Below are 13453 nucleotides of genomic sequence, written 5' to 3'. Positions count from 1 at the left end.
CTTGCGCGCGTGAGGCGGGGGTACGAGGCAGCGGGGCTGTCCCGCAGGCTCCGAAGCGGGGAGTGGGGAAGGGTCTCCGGGGTAGTGTTCGAAGCTGCTCCTCCAGCTCCGTCCAGCTCCGGAAGCCGCCGGGGCCGGGAGGAAGGCGGGGGCGGGGAGAGCGCGACCTTAAGCGCTCGCGGGAGGCGGAGGGGCGGCCGCGGCCCGGGGAAGCGTCCCGAGGCGTCGGGGGCGCCGGGTCCCCCGGGAGCCTGCGCTCTCGGGAAGTTTCCCACCGATCAGCCGGAGCAGGACAGGGGGCGCGAACGGCCCTCCCCCGCCTGACCGCTCCGGGGCGCAGACTGCGAACTTGAGCAAAACTCCTTCCCCCGGCGGCTCACCTCCGCCTCCGCGGCTGCCAGCTCCGCCATCTCAGCCCCCTGCCTTCCGCCAGTACCCCCGTCGCCAAGACCGTGGAGGCAAGGGGAGGGGGGATCCCCAGCACAGCCAAACTAAGGCCAAAAAAAAAAAAAAAAAAGGAAAGAAAGAAATTCTTTCTCCTGAGACCGATTCCCTCAAGCAGCGTGGAAAACCCCCAAAGCATGCAAATCTGCAACTCCAGCCAAGATCGCCGCGCGCGGGAGGGGTGCCGGCGGCAGGCGGCGACCCCCGCCGGCAGCCCCGGGCTTGGAGCAGGTCTGCGCGCGGAGGCGGGCGGGGGGCTCCGGGAGCCCTCGCGCTCCGAACAGCCCCCCAAACACACAAAGCTCGGCCACCAACAATACCTGCGGGCTCCTCCAGTGTCTCCCCGGCGCCGGCGCCGCGCGTCTTGCCGTCTCCCTGTCCCCGCGCGGTCTCTCTCCTCCTCGAGCGCGCGCCTCTTCCAGAACGCGGCGGCCAGATGAGATCCTTGGGAGAAAAAAATGTGAGCGCTCGCACGATTCCTTTCTCTTCGCCCGCCACTCGCTGCAGCCCCCGGCTCGTTCCTTTCTCCTTCGCGCTCTCGCGCGCGCCGCGCCTCTCGCGCCCCGCGGTTCCTTCTCAGCAGCCCCTGCGAGCGCCCTCAGTAGCCATTATTCACCGGCCGCCGGGGGACAGGAGGTAATTAGAGACCGCCCCGTGGCCGCATCCACTCGGCAAGCGCGATGCGGGCGCTGGGCGCGCGCGGGGAGGGGCGCGCGACGAGGGGGCTTGACTGCGCGCAGCCCGCGCCCCAGACGCGGGGGAGGGGAGGGGAGGCGGAGGAGGGGGCAGGGAGGGCGTAGAGGAGGGAAGGAGTGGTGAGCTCCGGACGCCAGCGGGAGGAGGGGGCTCCGGGGACCGGCTCCCGCGGCTCTCGCCGAGGGGGCTCGGGGTCACGGGCTAGGAGGCTCCGAAGCGCTCAGGGACTGGGGCGGGGGTGGGGGGGTGAGCGTCTCCGGCTCTGTGTGTGTGTGTGCGCGCGCGCGCGTCGGAGCTACAAGGGGAGGGAGGGAACGCTTTAATATTTTTCCAGTGACTTACGAGTCGATGGGTGAGCTCTTGGTGGCGCGTTTAGGTCCGTGTATCAGGGTGGCTGTATATTTCTGGTTTGTCCTACGTGTGAATGTCACGGGGTGTGCGGGTCTGGCTGCGAGCTGTGAATGGCTGCGAGCTGTGAATGTGTCTCTGGGTCTCCGAGGGACTGAGTGATGCGGTGTCTGTGTGGGGTCGTGTGTGTGCGATTGTTTATAGGGGGCTTGTGGGACTGCGTGGGTGGGACTGCGCCTGTGCGAGGCTGTGTCTGTGAGGTTCCGTGGGGGGATTGTGTCTGCGTGGGCCCGAGTGTGTCGGAGGCATGTTGTGTATCCGTGTGGGCTTGTTTGCGAGCGGGATTGCGGTTGCTGGGGCTGTGGGTCTGTGCGTGGAGGGGGCAGTGCGCCTGTGCAGGGCTGTGGGTCGGCGAGAGGCTATGATGTCTGCGGGCGGTCTTGTGTGTGGCTGCGTGGGGTGGTGTTTCGCGTGTGGGTCTGAAGCCGGGCGGGCGGGGTGAAGGGGTGGTCCGCGTGGCGTCGGGGATCACATCGCCGCAGAGGAGCCACTTAAGGCGCGAACGGGCTGCACTGGGGTCAGGCGCAGCGCGGCGAGTAGTGGCAGGGAAGGGGCGGGGGACAGAAGGCGGAGACGAAGGGGGGACCTTCATCCCGAGTCCCCCTCTCCGCACCGGAGATGCAGCTTGGAGATCCTGGCAATTGCCGGCGCCGCGGTCCTAGAGGCACTGGGGTTTGGAGAACGCTGTTGGGTCGGGGGAGCCGCCTACGGGCTGGGGGCAGCGGGAACGGAGCCTCGGAGATCCGGGAGCAGCCGGGAAGCTGGAGGCGAGGGCTGCCTGAAGGGGCAGGTCGTGGTGGGGAAACAGCAGACGACTAGGCCGAGACAAAGAAGAGCGGGGCCCGAGGCCTCGAGGCCGATCCGCACCTCGCGGTTCCCCTCGCGGCCGAGGGGTGGCTCAGCCGGCGCACTAAAGGTTGGCGCGTGGAGCCCCGTGGCGCTGGCGCGGCCCCTCCTGCCCCAGTCCCGGAGCCGCAAGCAGCAGCCGCTCCAGAGCCCTGGGGGCACGGAATTACGTGCCCCGGGCGGGGCCCCGGGGGGGGGGGGGGCGGTATTGAGCGCAGCAGGCGGGCGCCGCGCCACTGGGCTGTGATTGAGCACTCTGCTGGCCCGCCCCTCTCTAGGCTGCTCGCCGCCCACGCAGCATTCATTCATTCATCCCTCGGTCTCTCCATCAACCCACCCACCTTTCTCTCCAGACACGTGTCCGACCTATCGTCCGTCCACTGGATTATCGATTATTAAGCCAGGGACCGCACCGATGTGTCAGACCCGCGCTCCATTTTCTCCTGCTCGTTACTCTGCTTCACTCTCCGCAACCCCAACCTATGCTCCCCCACTCAGAACCCTCTGTTTTGGTAAGGGAAAGGGAGGGCGCACCCCACGACCTCTATCACACTTAGGTTTTTTGCTGTTCAGTGGTCACCGGGCCGCTTCTCCCCATCCCCCACCCCCACCCCGTCCAGACCAACGTTTCCAGACGTCCAGCCAGGTGTGGGGTGGGGAGTAGCCTCCTTCCCACGCGCTCCCTGCCCTCACTGAGGCCTGGTGGCTCTGTAAAGGGGAAAGTGACAGGCACTGCATGTACACCCCACCGCTGGATGCCTCCCTCAGCCCAGCCCCCTCTGGACTAGGGCAGGGCGAGTCAGAAGGGGTTTCATGGAAGGGTTGCTGTGCCTCCAGGTGAAGGCTGTGCAGGGCCTGCTGGCTACCCCAGTGGCCTGAACAGTCACTCCCAAACCTACCATTGGTACTGTCACCTGGGAAACTAACAGATTCCTGGGATCTAGCCCAGACCCAATCAATCCAAGTGCCCCAGAGCCTTTGCACATGCTGTTCCCTCTGCCTAGGAATCAACATCTTACTGCCAGGCCTGGAACATTCAGACTCCTGAGTGTGGCCACCCAGGGGTGAGGATCAGGCCTCTCTCCCAGAAATAGACCCAAAACGTGCCTTTGGGGCTGACCCCTGACTCACCTGGTAAGAATGCTGCAAAAACAGAGGCCCAGCTCTCCTCTGGGCTCTGAGTTACCCATTTTAAAAATGCAGTTGCTTAGTCTCTACCTTCAAGTATCTGGCCTGGGAACCAGGGTCCCTCCGTCCTGAAGCTGTTGGGTGAGCCAGGAGAGGCCCACTGTGTGCACCGTTAGACAAAAAAGCCCAAATCCCTGCTGGGACCACCACGTTAGCCACAGACTGCCCCACAACCTTTGTCACAGTGCCACCTGACCCTCAGCTTCTGCTGTCCCTGTCACATCCTGACTCAACCACCTCCTCCATGCAGCCACCCACAAGGTCAAGACTAGAAGGTGGGATAATTAGGATGGTAGTGTGTGCCCCCTTCCCCGGGCGTACAAGGACAAACTCCCGCTCCCTCCCTGGTTTCAGTGATCAGAAGAAAAAAATCCTCCCAGTAGCTGAGGAGACCGCACACAATCAGGCCCCACCACTCTGAGCTCATGCTCCGCCCTTACCACTGTCCTTGGAATTTACCAGGCATACTCTTACCTCGGCCTTTGTACTTGCTGGTCCATCTGCCTGGACTGCTCTCCCCACCTTCTAATGTACCATATCATTCACTTACTTGTGTACTTTGTATTTATTTTTGTCTGTTTGCACATTGGTGTATCCTCTGGACCTAGAATGGTGCCTAGCACACATTCAATAAGTATTTATTGAATGAATCAGTGAGTGAGTGAGTGAGTGAATGAATGAGGCTGACACAAGCCCTCCTTCTGTGAACCTGACCCAGCTCAGGGCTTTCTCTTCTTTGAACCAATAGCCGCTTTGGAGAACAATGGGGGTGGGTGGGCATGGAGAATACCAGGGCAAGGACCTGTCACCTGACTCATCAGAGGTCCCTCAGTGGGTGCTCTTCATGGATTTTGGATTCCAGACATGTCCTACGGGTTTAGAGGAGTGAGATGGTGGTGTGGCTTACCCTACAGGAGACAGAGCCCTTCATCTGTTCCAGGGGTCTCTGTTGTTGCTGGAGGCAGTTTGGTGAGGGGTCCAGATTCACATTTGTCAAGGGTGGAAGTAAATTCCCTACCTGGCTGGGGCCCTTCTACAGGTGTGATCACAGAAGTTCATCAGGACAGCCCCCCAAGGAGGGATATGCCCATCTCTGAAAGGAGAAACTCAGAGCCATCAAAGGACTTTGTCAAGAACACACAGCAAGACAATCTGATCCCTACCTGACTATACGTTTCCAGAGAGATCTGGCTCACTTCTGTCTGGCACAGAGCAGGTGCTTAATATGGGAAGTGAATGAATAGCAAGCGAATGAATGAAGTGATGTCAATATTCAGACCTACTTAGGTCTGCATAGCCCCCAAATCCTTGCTTATTCCATCAGACTCTACTGGCAAGAGTCCAAGGGATCACAGTGGCAGCACTCAACACACAGTAGGGTAAATGCTGAGGGAATGACCAGCAGGAGAGGCTGCCTGGTTGGCAAGCTCCCTGCTCTGGCCGGGGGTCTGACTCTACCACCTGCCACATAAGTCCTGTCCCAGGCTAAGTGGGGAGACAGGAACCCTTTGCTTGGCTGGTGGGAGGTGCTGGGGGTGTTCACAGGTCTCAAGGGGCCTGATCTTTCCTGGTGTGGTGTGGCTGTACTCAGGAGAGCCTGGGCCTGGGCAGGTCACCCTTTTGTTTGCCTAGCACTGTCTGAATAGCTGCTTTCCTGCAAAGTGTGTGTGTCCAAATGCCATTCCAGGGTTAAATAATAAACAGGAGCCAGGGAGGGGACCCCAGGAAGGGACTTGGGACTGCAGGGAAAGAGGTCAGCAGGGCTGCCAGATGTTGGGCTCGCTGACAGACCACCAGGGACGGGTTAGCCAGAGGCCACCCAGGTGGGCACAAAAGGCAGGAAAGGGGGGGGGCCTGGACTCCACATAGGGACAACTCAGTGCTACTGAGACCCAGAAGTTCCATTCAAGCCCAGCCCCGGTCTGTGAACCCCCAGGTCCTCCGGGCCTTGGGGTGCCGTGTCTCTCCAGGGAGAAGACAGCGTCAGGCCCGTGAACTGCAGGTATGAAGGCTTGGGGTCAGAGGTAGCCCGGCAGATTTCAACATCCACTCCACACGCTAATGGAGTAGTCAGCCAGTGATTTCTAGTCTCTCTCTTTCCTTCAGATCAGTCACCCTCTCTATTTCGGAGACTGGGTCACTGAGGTCCAGAAAACTGACTCGCTCAAGGTCACACAACTTGAGTATAGCAGAAATATCCATTTGCTCGGCAAATACATATTGAGCACCTATGCTGCGTTCCAGGCACTGTTCTAAGTGTTGAGGATTCAGAGCCAGGAATGAGACAAAGCGTTGGGTCTTTCTAGTCCTAATACAGACAAGAAATAGAATGAGTAAATTATGTAGTATGTTACATTTAGGTGGGGCAGTGCTCTGAAAAATAAGTAAATCAAGCCAGGGAAGGGGGCTGGGAGCACCTAGGGGAGGGCTGTGTTTTCATGTTGTGTGGTCAGGGAACTCACACTTGAAAATATTTGAGAACAGACTTGAAAGACTAAGGTAGTGAGGCATGCAGCTGACTCGGGGGAAAGCTGTGCGGGCAGAGAGTACAAGTGCAAAGGCCCTGAGGCAGAAGCAGGGTGGGAATTTTCAAAAGATGGCAGAAGCTGGAGTGGCTGGAGCACAGAGAGCAGCGGGGTGAGTGGAAAGAGATGAGGACAGAGAGATGACAAATCTTTGTAAGAACTTTGGCTTTTCTAGGGAGTGAGATGGGGAATCTCTCCAGTGTTTTGAGCACAGAAAGGATGTGATCTCCCTGAGGTCCCAGAGTATCCTCCTGGCTGCTGTGAAGAGAGCAGGCATGGGGCTGGGGCAGGAGCAAGAAGACCATTAAGATGGCTCCTGCATGAGTCCAGGAAGGCAATGACAGGGCCTGGCGAGCGCGGGGCGGGGGGGGGGGGGGGCATGGAGAATTGAGAAGGCATCAGATTCTGGATTTGTTTTGCAGGCAGGGCTAACAGGATTAGCTGATGCATTTGACCTGAGCAACTGGAAGGATGGAGCTGTAGGGATCAGCCAGTCATGTGAGGTGAGTGGGGTGGTGAACGGGCAAATCCTCAGGACAGAACCACCCTACCCCCTCTGACAGGTAATGAATGACCTTCATGCCAATCTGTAAGCTGCTGAATAGGCTCCATTTTTATTGGATGTACCTGGAGCAGAGCCCTGCCTGGGTCAGCACCGGGTGACCTGCCAAGTCACTTTCCCACTCCAAGCCTCAGTTTCCCCTTTTCTATGAACATGTCGGTCCAGGTCAGTGGCCGAGGGCCCTCTTTGCCTTCCCTTGCCTTCCTTCCCTCATGGCTCCTGTTGTTCTCCCTGACCGCTCCATGAATCTCTCCTCTGCGGTGTTTATGGAGCACCCATCAAGTGTCAGGCTCGTCAGGGGCACCAGGGAGACAAGAGTGAACAAAACAGACAACACCCTGCCCTCGTGGGCTAGCATGGTCACTAAGCAATCCCAGCCCTGTTCCTTTTTCTCCCCCACCAAACCCTCTAATGCTCAGCGCTTCCTGAGAGCTGGGCCACCACTGAGAGCAAAACATTAGAGAAAATGTTTCTTTGAAAGCAAAGAACTTGACGTTTTAGCTGGGGGTGGTGGGGAGGCATCAGGATTATAAATATCCACTTCCCTTAAGTTTTCACATTTTCAGTGAGTTGGCGTACCCCCCATCCCCCCACCTCCCCAACCCCCACCCCCCCACCCCACATCCCAGGGGATGGCAGTAGAAGTCAGAGGAAGATCTGGGATCTTCTTATTTAGGTTCTGGCCAGAGTCAGGGCAGGACAAGGCTGCGTGGCACCGTCCAGCTCTCCTGCCCTGGGGGTGGGAAGTTGGGGGGCACAGCATAATCTCTGCCCTGGGAAGGGGCTGGGCTGGGTTCTGCCTACCAAGGCCTGTGATGAAACCAGTTCCCTTTCCGCCTGCCTTTGACCTGCACACCCTTTGATTTCTGCTGTCTGTCTGTCTGTCCTTCTTCACTAGACTGTGAGAGGCTACCAGATGCGGTCCTAGAGCTTCAGACGCCGACAGGGCAGACCCACCTCCTGGGACCCTCTTCTCTGGGCGGGCTCCAGCGGAGGAAGCTCCACCTCTCTGTCACCTCTCACCCCTCACTCAAGCAGCCTCCCTGTCCTGGCTGGTCCAGGCTAGCGAAGCCCCAAGTCCCCCCACACACACTGGCATTCCCCTGTCTTTCTCCGCGTTTGAGTGCACCAGAAGGTGCTGAGCTTGTGTCCCTCAGCTCAGAGGAGGCAGCGCTGGGATGGGGATTGATGGGGAACAGATGAGTGTTGGATAGCTGGAAGGGAAGACAGAAGTGGGGAAGAAGGACCGGGGAGGGAGAGGGAGGAGGATGAGAGCTAGGAGAGGAATGGGGCCATCCTAGGAGAGAAAAGGAATGAATGAAGGGGAAAGGGAAAAAGGAATGGCAGAGTGACACAGTGGGGGGAGGGGTGGCACCAGGAGAGGGGGCACCCAGGGAGATCCTTAGCACGGGGAGAAAATGCCCCTGCTCTGCTTTCTCCGGCTAGGTCCTGGGTCCGGAGGTTACCCCTTGGTCCCCGCTGTGACCAAGGTCACCCACGCCAGCACATCTGGCCTGGCTGGGCTCCTGTCACAGCCAGGGAAGCAGTTCACGGAGCCATGAGCCTGCGTGGCGCCCAGCAGGGCCCACTGGCGCCTTCTTAGCCTGTGTCCCTACCTCTCGAGGTGCAGCCCAGGGGCTCAGAGCAGTGGTGTGGCTGAGGCCTACCCAGACCTCTGTGCCAAGACAGATGGACCCCTGCCCTCTGCCAGCCATAGTTCCTAGCCGCACACCAACATGTGGCCCAAACCCCAGCTTGAGCCTGAACCCCAGTGTTGGCAGAAGCACACTATGGTGACCATCCCGTGGACACATTCCACCAGGCCACCAGGGCACACGTGGGAAGCTCAGAGCCATCCCGGCCCGAAGGTAAGAAACACCATCAAGCTCGCACATGGGCCATGCAGCGACCCAGGAGGGCCCCAGGCCACTGGCACTTTCCCTGAAAAGAGTCCAGTGCCCCCGAGCAGGAGGCCTGCCTGAGCCAGTGCAAGCAGGCCGGATGTACACATTCGCCCCGAGTCAGAGAGACCCACACCCACAGTCAGCCCCAGCCCGAAACCCCCCCGTCACACGTGCAGAGGCCTGGGCCACACAGGCACGCATGCAAGCAAACAGACTGTCCACACCCCTGCCCCTTCCCACCAGGCCACACAGTCCCGTGAACCCAGGCCCCGCGGTTCCCCCGGTGCCTGAGAACCCAATGACGACATCCTGCCCCCTCTTTCTCTCCTGAGAGGTGCAGAACCCTCAGGCCCTTCCCTGGGCTGGGGGCTTCCTCTGTCTGCCCAGCAAGGTAACCCCAGGAGAGCATTATGCCCTCCCCCAAACTCAGGGTGGCTGCAGAAGCCCAGCTTTACAGAGAGGCTCCACGTCACACAGCAGATCTGGGCCGTCAGGACACGCACAAACACACATACTCCCCCAGGTGGAACTGCGTGGCACACCACGTGTGTTCGCGTAATCACAAGATCAGAGACATACATACCCATGCACTAATAGCACACAGACAGATGTCAACAGCGACACACACACGTAAATGTGGCACATGCACACGTGAGGACATGCACAGGCTCCTCTGGGTAAGTGCACACACGAGCCCGCACACACACCTGGATAGCAGTTACCTGCCTCCACACATCATTTGCTCCCTGACCCCAGGTGCCCGTGGGGTCAGGTCGGTGGGCAGAGCTCCTGGGAATCTCTGGGTGGCTCAATCACTGCTCAAATGACCCCTCCACGCCCTTCCCAGCTCAGCTCAGAGCTCCTCAGGCCTCTGCCCTCCCTCAACCTGGTGGCACCAAGAATGCTGGCCCAGGGTGTCTCCTGGCCCCTAGCCCGCAGCCCTAGCCAGGAAAGGACCCTTGAAGTCTTGAGAACCGCAGCTCCTACCTGGATCTGGGCTGGGTTGGCCAGCTCCCTCCCTGCTAAGGGAGACCCAGTCCCTGGGATGGCAGAGACCTGGGGCTCAGCTTCTTCTGGGGCAGGAAAGTCCTCGAACCCCCAGGGAACATTCCAAGGGAAAGCTCTTTTCAGGGGTGCCTGAATTTGCAGGGATTGCCTCTAGAAGGATGGAAAAGAGACTGCTGGTCAAAAAGGAGGGTTAGGGGTAGGAGGGACACTCGTTGTACTATGTGAATTTTTACCACTTAGTGCACGAGGAGGGGGAGAAGGGCAAGGAGAGGGGAAGAAGGGAGGAGGGGGAGGAGGAGGAGGAGATTATTGTTCTTATACTTCTCCTCCTGGTTTGGCTTCATCCCAAAATTCCCTGGTGGAACCCAGGTGACTATACCACGAGCCACGGGGGTGGCATATAAAGATGGTGCTAACTCTACCAGGCACTCCCTGTGGAATCCTCCCAGCAATCCTTTGAGGTAAGTGTGCTCGGCCCATTTTAGAGATATGGAAACTGAGGCCGAGAGAGAAGCGAGACACAAGGCCTGAGTGACTTCTGGGCAAGCCTGAACCCACGCCCTGCCTGTGAGCTTCTCCAGGAGTTCTTATTCATGCCTAGGGCTCAGCTCAGAGCAGTCCAGCCCAGAACATGTGTGAAAGAAGCAACTCCCTGGCTTTAGACATCCACCTGGGTTCTCCAGGAGAGTTACTGGGGGACGAAGTCATGGTTCCCAGCCTCCCCACACACCCCAAACCAAGAAAGGTGTTGCCCCTGCCCGCCCCCAGTGCAAGGCCAGCTCTGTCGCACCCGGCTATGGGTCCCCAGCTCCACATCCTGTCTGGGCCCAGTTTCCACAGCTGAAAACAGGGATAATGCTTCTGCTTACCTCACGCAGGGTGGGGAGGGGAGGATGGTGTATGATGTGGCCTGGACAGCAGACCCCTAAGTCATGTAATATCTCGCTCCCTAAACTTAGCAAAAAGCTCACAGACTGAGACCAGGAGAATCCTCCCAAACCCAGCACCTAATACGAGGCAGCTACCAGAGTAGGTATAAGGATGCTTCATTCAACAAACCGCCAGGGCCAAAGCCAAGTCTAGCCAACCACCGTTAGTATGTCCTTCCCATCCTGTTTCCATACATTCCGTGCTGGAGAGCTTGCGTGTGTCAGCTTTCTTATACCCACACCACTCCCAAACTGCGTTGACAAGAGAGTCACACTCAACTGCTTCACGTTACGTTTCTCAGTCGCAGTTTTTTTCACCTTTAAAATGGGAGAATAGCAGGGCCCGAGTTGTGTTAAGGATCGATGGAAATTAGTATGAGAAAGTCACTGTGGGCCTTGCCACATCGCGAGCCCTCGATAAATGTTAGCTGCGATGGTTATTATTCCCTCCTGGCCGATGGAGAGATCTGAGTTTTCAATCTCTGGGATAAGTATCAAATTGCAACTTCACGGTGATGGTATGAATGTTTAATTTGGAAATCCTACTTGGTGGTGTTGCTGGGGCAAAGGCCCACCGACACTGTCCCCAGAGCCGGATGAGCACAGACACGAGCTCTGCACTCCTAGTCCCTGAGTCCCTTCCCAACCTCCCAAAGCCAAGTGGGGGTTGGAGCAGAGAGGGGCCCAGGAGCCCCATGCGACAGACCCAGAAACTGGGGCTCAGAGAGGGAGCCGAGGAGGGGTAGAAGCAACAGGAAGACAGATTTCACCTCCATATAAGGAAGAGCTTGCTAACAGACAGAGCTGCCCAGAAATGGAATGAGCAAGCTGCCTGGGAGGTGATGAGCAGCCGGTGGCTGAAGGCCCAAAGGTGGTCCCTGGGTGGGGACGTCATGCAGGCAGCTGAGACACCAGAAAGGGAGGACCGCTGGGATCTCTGGCCCTGTAACTCGACCAAGGCCACATGAGCAGGAATGGAATTCCAGCAGGTCAGTGCTGGGGGCCAGAGTGTTCCTGGAGCTGGAGTGTTCCTGCTCCAAACCTGCCACGCGAAAGCCCAGCAGATAGGCAGAGCTTGACGGGCCAGAGTGAGTGGGCAGCCCCTCCAAATCGGTTCCCTGCCCACCCCTTCCCTATGTCACAAAGCATTGATTTTTTTTTAGAAAGAAGGTTAGAAAGTATCTAAAAGTGCAAATAATAAAAGGAATCCAGGGTCCCCTCCCCCTGTGACAATAATTATTTCCCTCCCATCTTCTCTGTGCATATCCATTTTGTTTAAAAATCATGGTGTGCTCTAAATTTTTTTTTTTATTGAGATACAATTCACCCCTGTAAAGTGGTTTGGGTATAATCAGAGCTGTGCAACTATCACCACTGTTTAATTTCAGAACATTTTCATCTCCGCAAAAGGACACCCATACTATCAGCAGTCACGCCCTGCCCTCCCCACACCACAGCCCGTCAACCACTCATCTACTGTCTTTATGGACCAGTGCAGTTGCCAATTCCCAGCCTCTCTGAGCCCACCCTTGCCCCCTGCAGTCCTTATGGCAGCAGGAGAGAGCCTGCTAAAACCCAAGTCAGGTCATATCCCTCCCACCCTCCCTCAGAACCCCCCATGGCTCCCACCTCACACAAGAGTTAAAATCAAACTTGTACCAGGGCATACAATCCCCGATGCAATCTGACCCCTGCTCCTTTGGGCCTTATCTCCTACTCTCTGCAAAGCTCCCTCTGCTCCAGCCACGCTGGACTTGGCTCCTCACACACAGCACACACAGTTCTGCCTCAGGGCCTCTGCACTGGCTGGCTGTTCCTTCTACCTAAGACACATTTCTCCTGCATGTCTGCTTAGCTTTCCCCACCACTCTATTTCTGTAGCCCTGCTTTATTTTTCTTCATAACACTTATCGCCTGACATACCTTTCTGTCTACTGTCTTCTCCTCCACTAAAATGCTCCATCACTTGATATCTTGTTTGCACCTGGCACGGAGTTGCAACTCAGTTACTTCTTTGGGCTGTTTCCAATAATAGAAGCAACTTAAAAGGAGCAAATGCAAAACCCCAGCGCTCACAGGGCAGACCTTGTGAACCGGCGGCCCTTCGCCTATAGACATCTGAGGTTTAAACCACCATGCCTTTTGTTAATTGAATCAGGAGAGTTCACATAAAAATCCAAATTCCTGCTCCTCTTGAAAACACAGATCTGGTCATCCAGCGCTGCACACTGGGCATGACAGCCATCAGCAGGCACTGAGTGGCTAGCCCTGGGGGACATTGGGACCAGACCTGGGGCTGCCTCTGGCAGGCGGGCACTCCACAGGCATGAGGCTGGGAGGTCCTGAGAGCTGAATGTCTTGTTACTCCTCAGAGATGCCCCAGAAGTGGCCCCGGAAGGATGGCTTCCCTGCAGGAGAGACATGAGTCCTCCCCTATGGGAGGAGGACTGACCCAAGCCTCATCTCCCACCCATCTTTTCTCCTGTCTTGCAGGGCGGCCTGTGGGGTCTCTGCTCCCGCTCTCCACATAAGAACACAGGATATGGCTAGGCCAAAAAGGAACACCCACGGAGCCATAGATAAGGGAGTCACACCACTATGGTCTCACTGGAGGCTGGAGCCACACGACGTGTGACCTGCTGTCCGCTTCTCTGCCTGCCAACCCACCGACTCACCAACCAACGCAGCCGCGGCAGTTATATCAGTGGCCAGTTGGCTACCTGGTCACAGCTGACGGCCATCCACCACCCGAGCCAGCACTCCTGCTCGTGAGGCCGAGAGCCTGGAAACTGCTCTCTGGGACTCTGTTCCCACACCTCCCCAGGCTCACAAGCTCTCAGTCACATCTTGCAGCTGATGTGCCCTGTGTCTGCTCTCAACTTCACCTTTCTGTCTTCTAAGAGGCTCTGCTTCACTGTCCCCCGGAGCCCATCCAGGCCCCCT

The 13453-nt window shown here is 57.8% G+C and overlaps 1 protein-coding gene across 4 annotated transcripts in view; it reads right to left on the bottom strand.

The window, feature by feature from the left end:
• RAI1 (retinoic acid induced 1) overlaps positions 1-13453 on the bottom strand; it is a 116789-nt gene that overhangs the window by 76850 nt on the left and 26486 nt on the right. For 2 of the 4 annotated variants that reach the window (XM_081029657.1, XM_081029654.1), the window contains exon 2: positions 765-888. The gene's annotated coding sequence lies outside the window, so the exon portion shown is untranslated. Of the gene's footprint in view, positions 1-764; positions 1052-1482; positions 2015-13453 lie in introns of those variants that run through there. The other 2 variants (XM_081029655.1, XM_081029656.1) reach the window with 2 other exon arrangements.

Source organism: Rhinolophus hipposideros, assembly GCF_964194185.1.
Source record: "Rhinolophus hipposideros genome assembly, chromosome: 20".
NCBI classification, from domain to species: domain Eukaryota; kingdom Metazoa; phylum Chordata; class Mammalia; order Chiroptera; family Rhinolophidae; genus Rhinolophus; species Rhinolophus hipposideros.
Note: the sequence above shows the minus strand (reverse complement) of the source record. Positions and strands in the feature narration are given on the sequence as shown.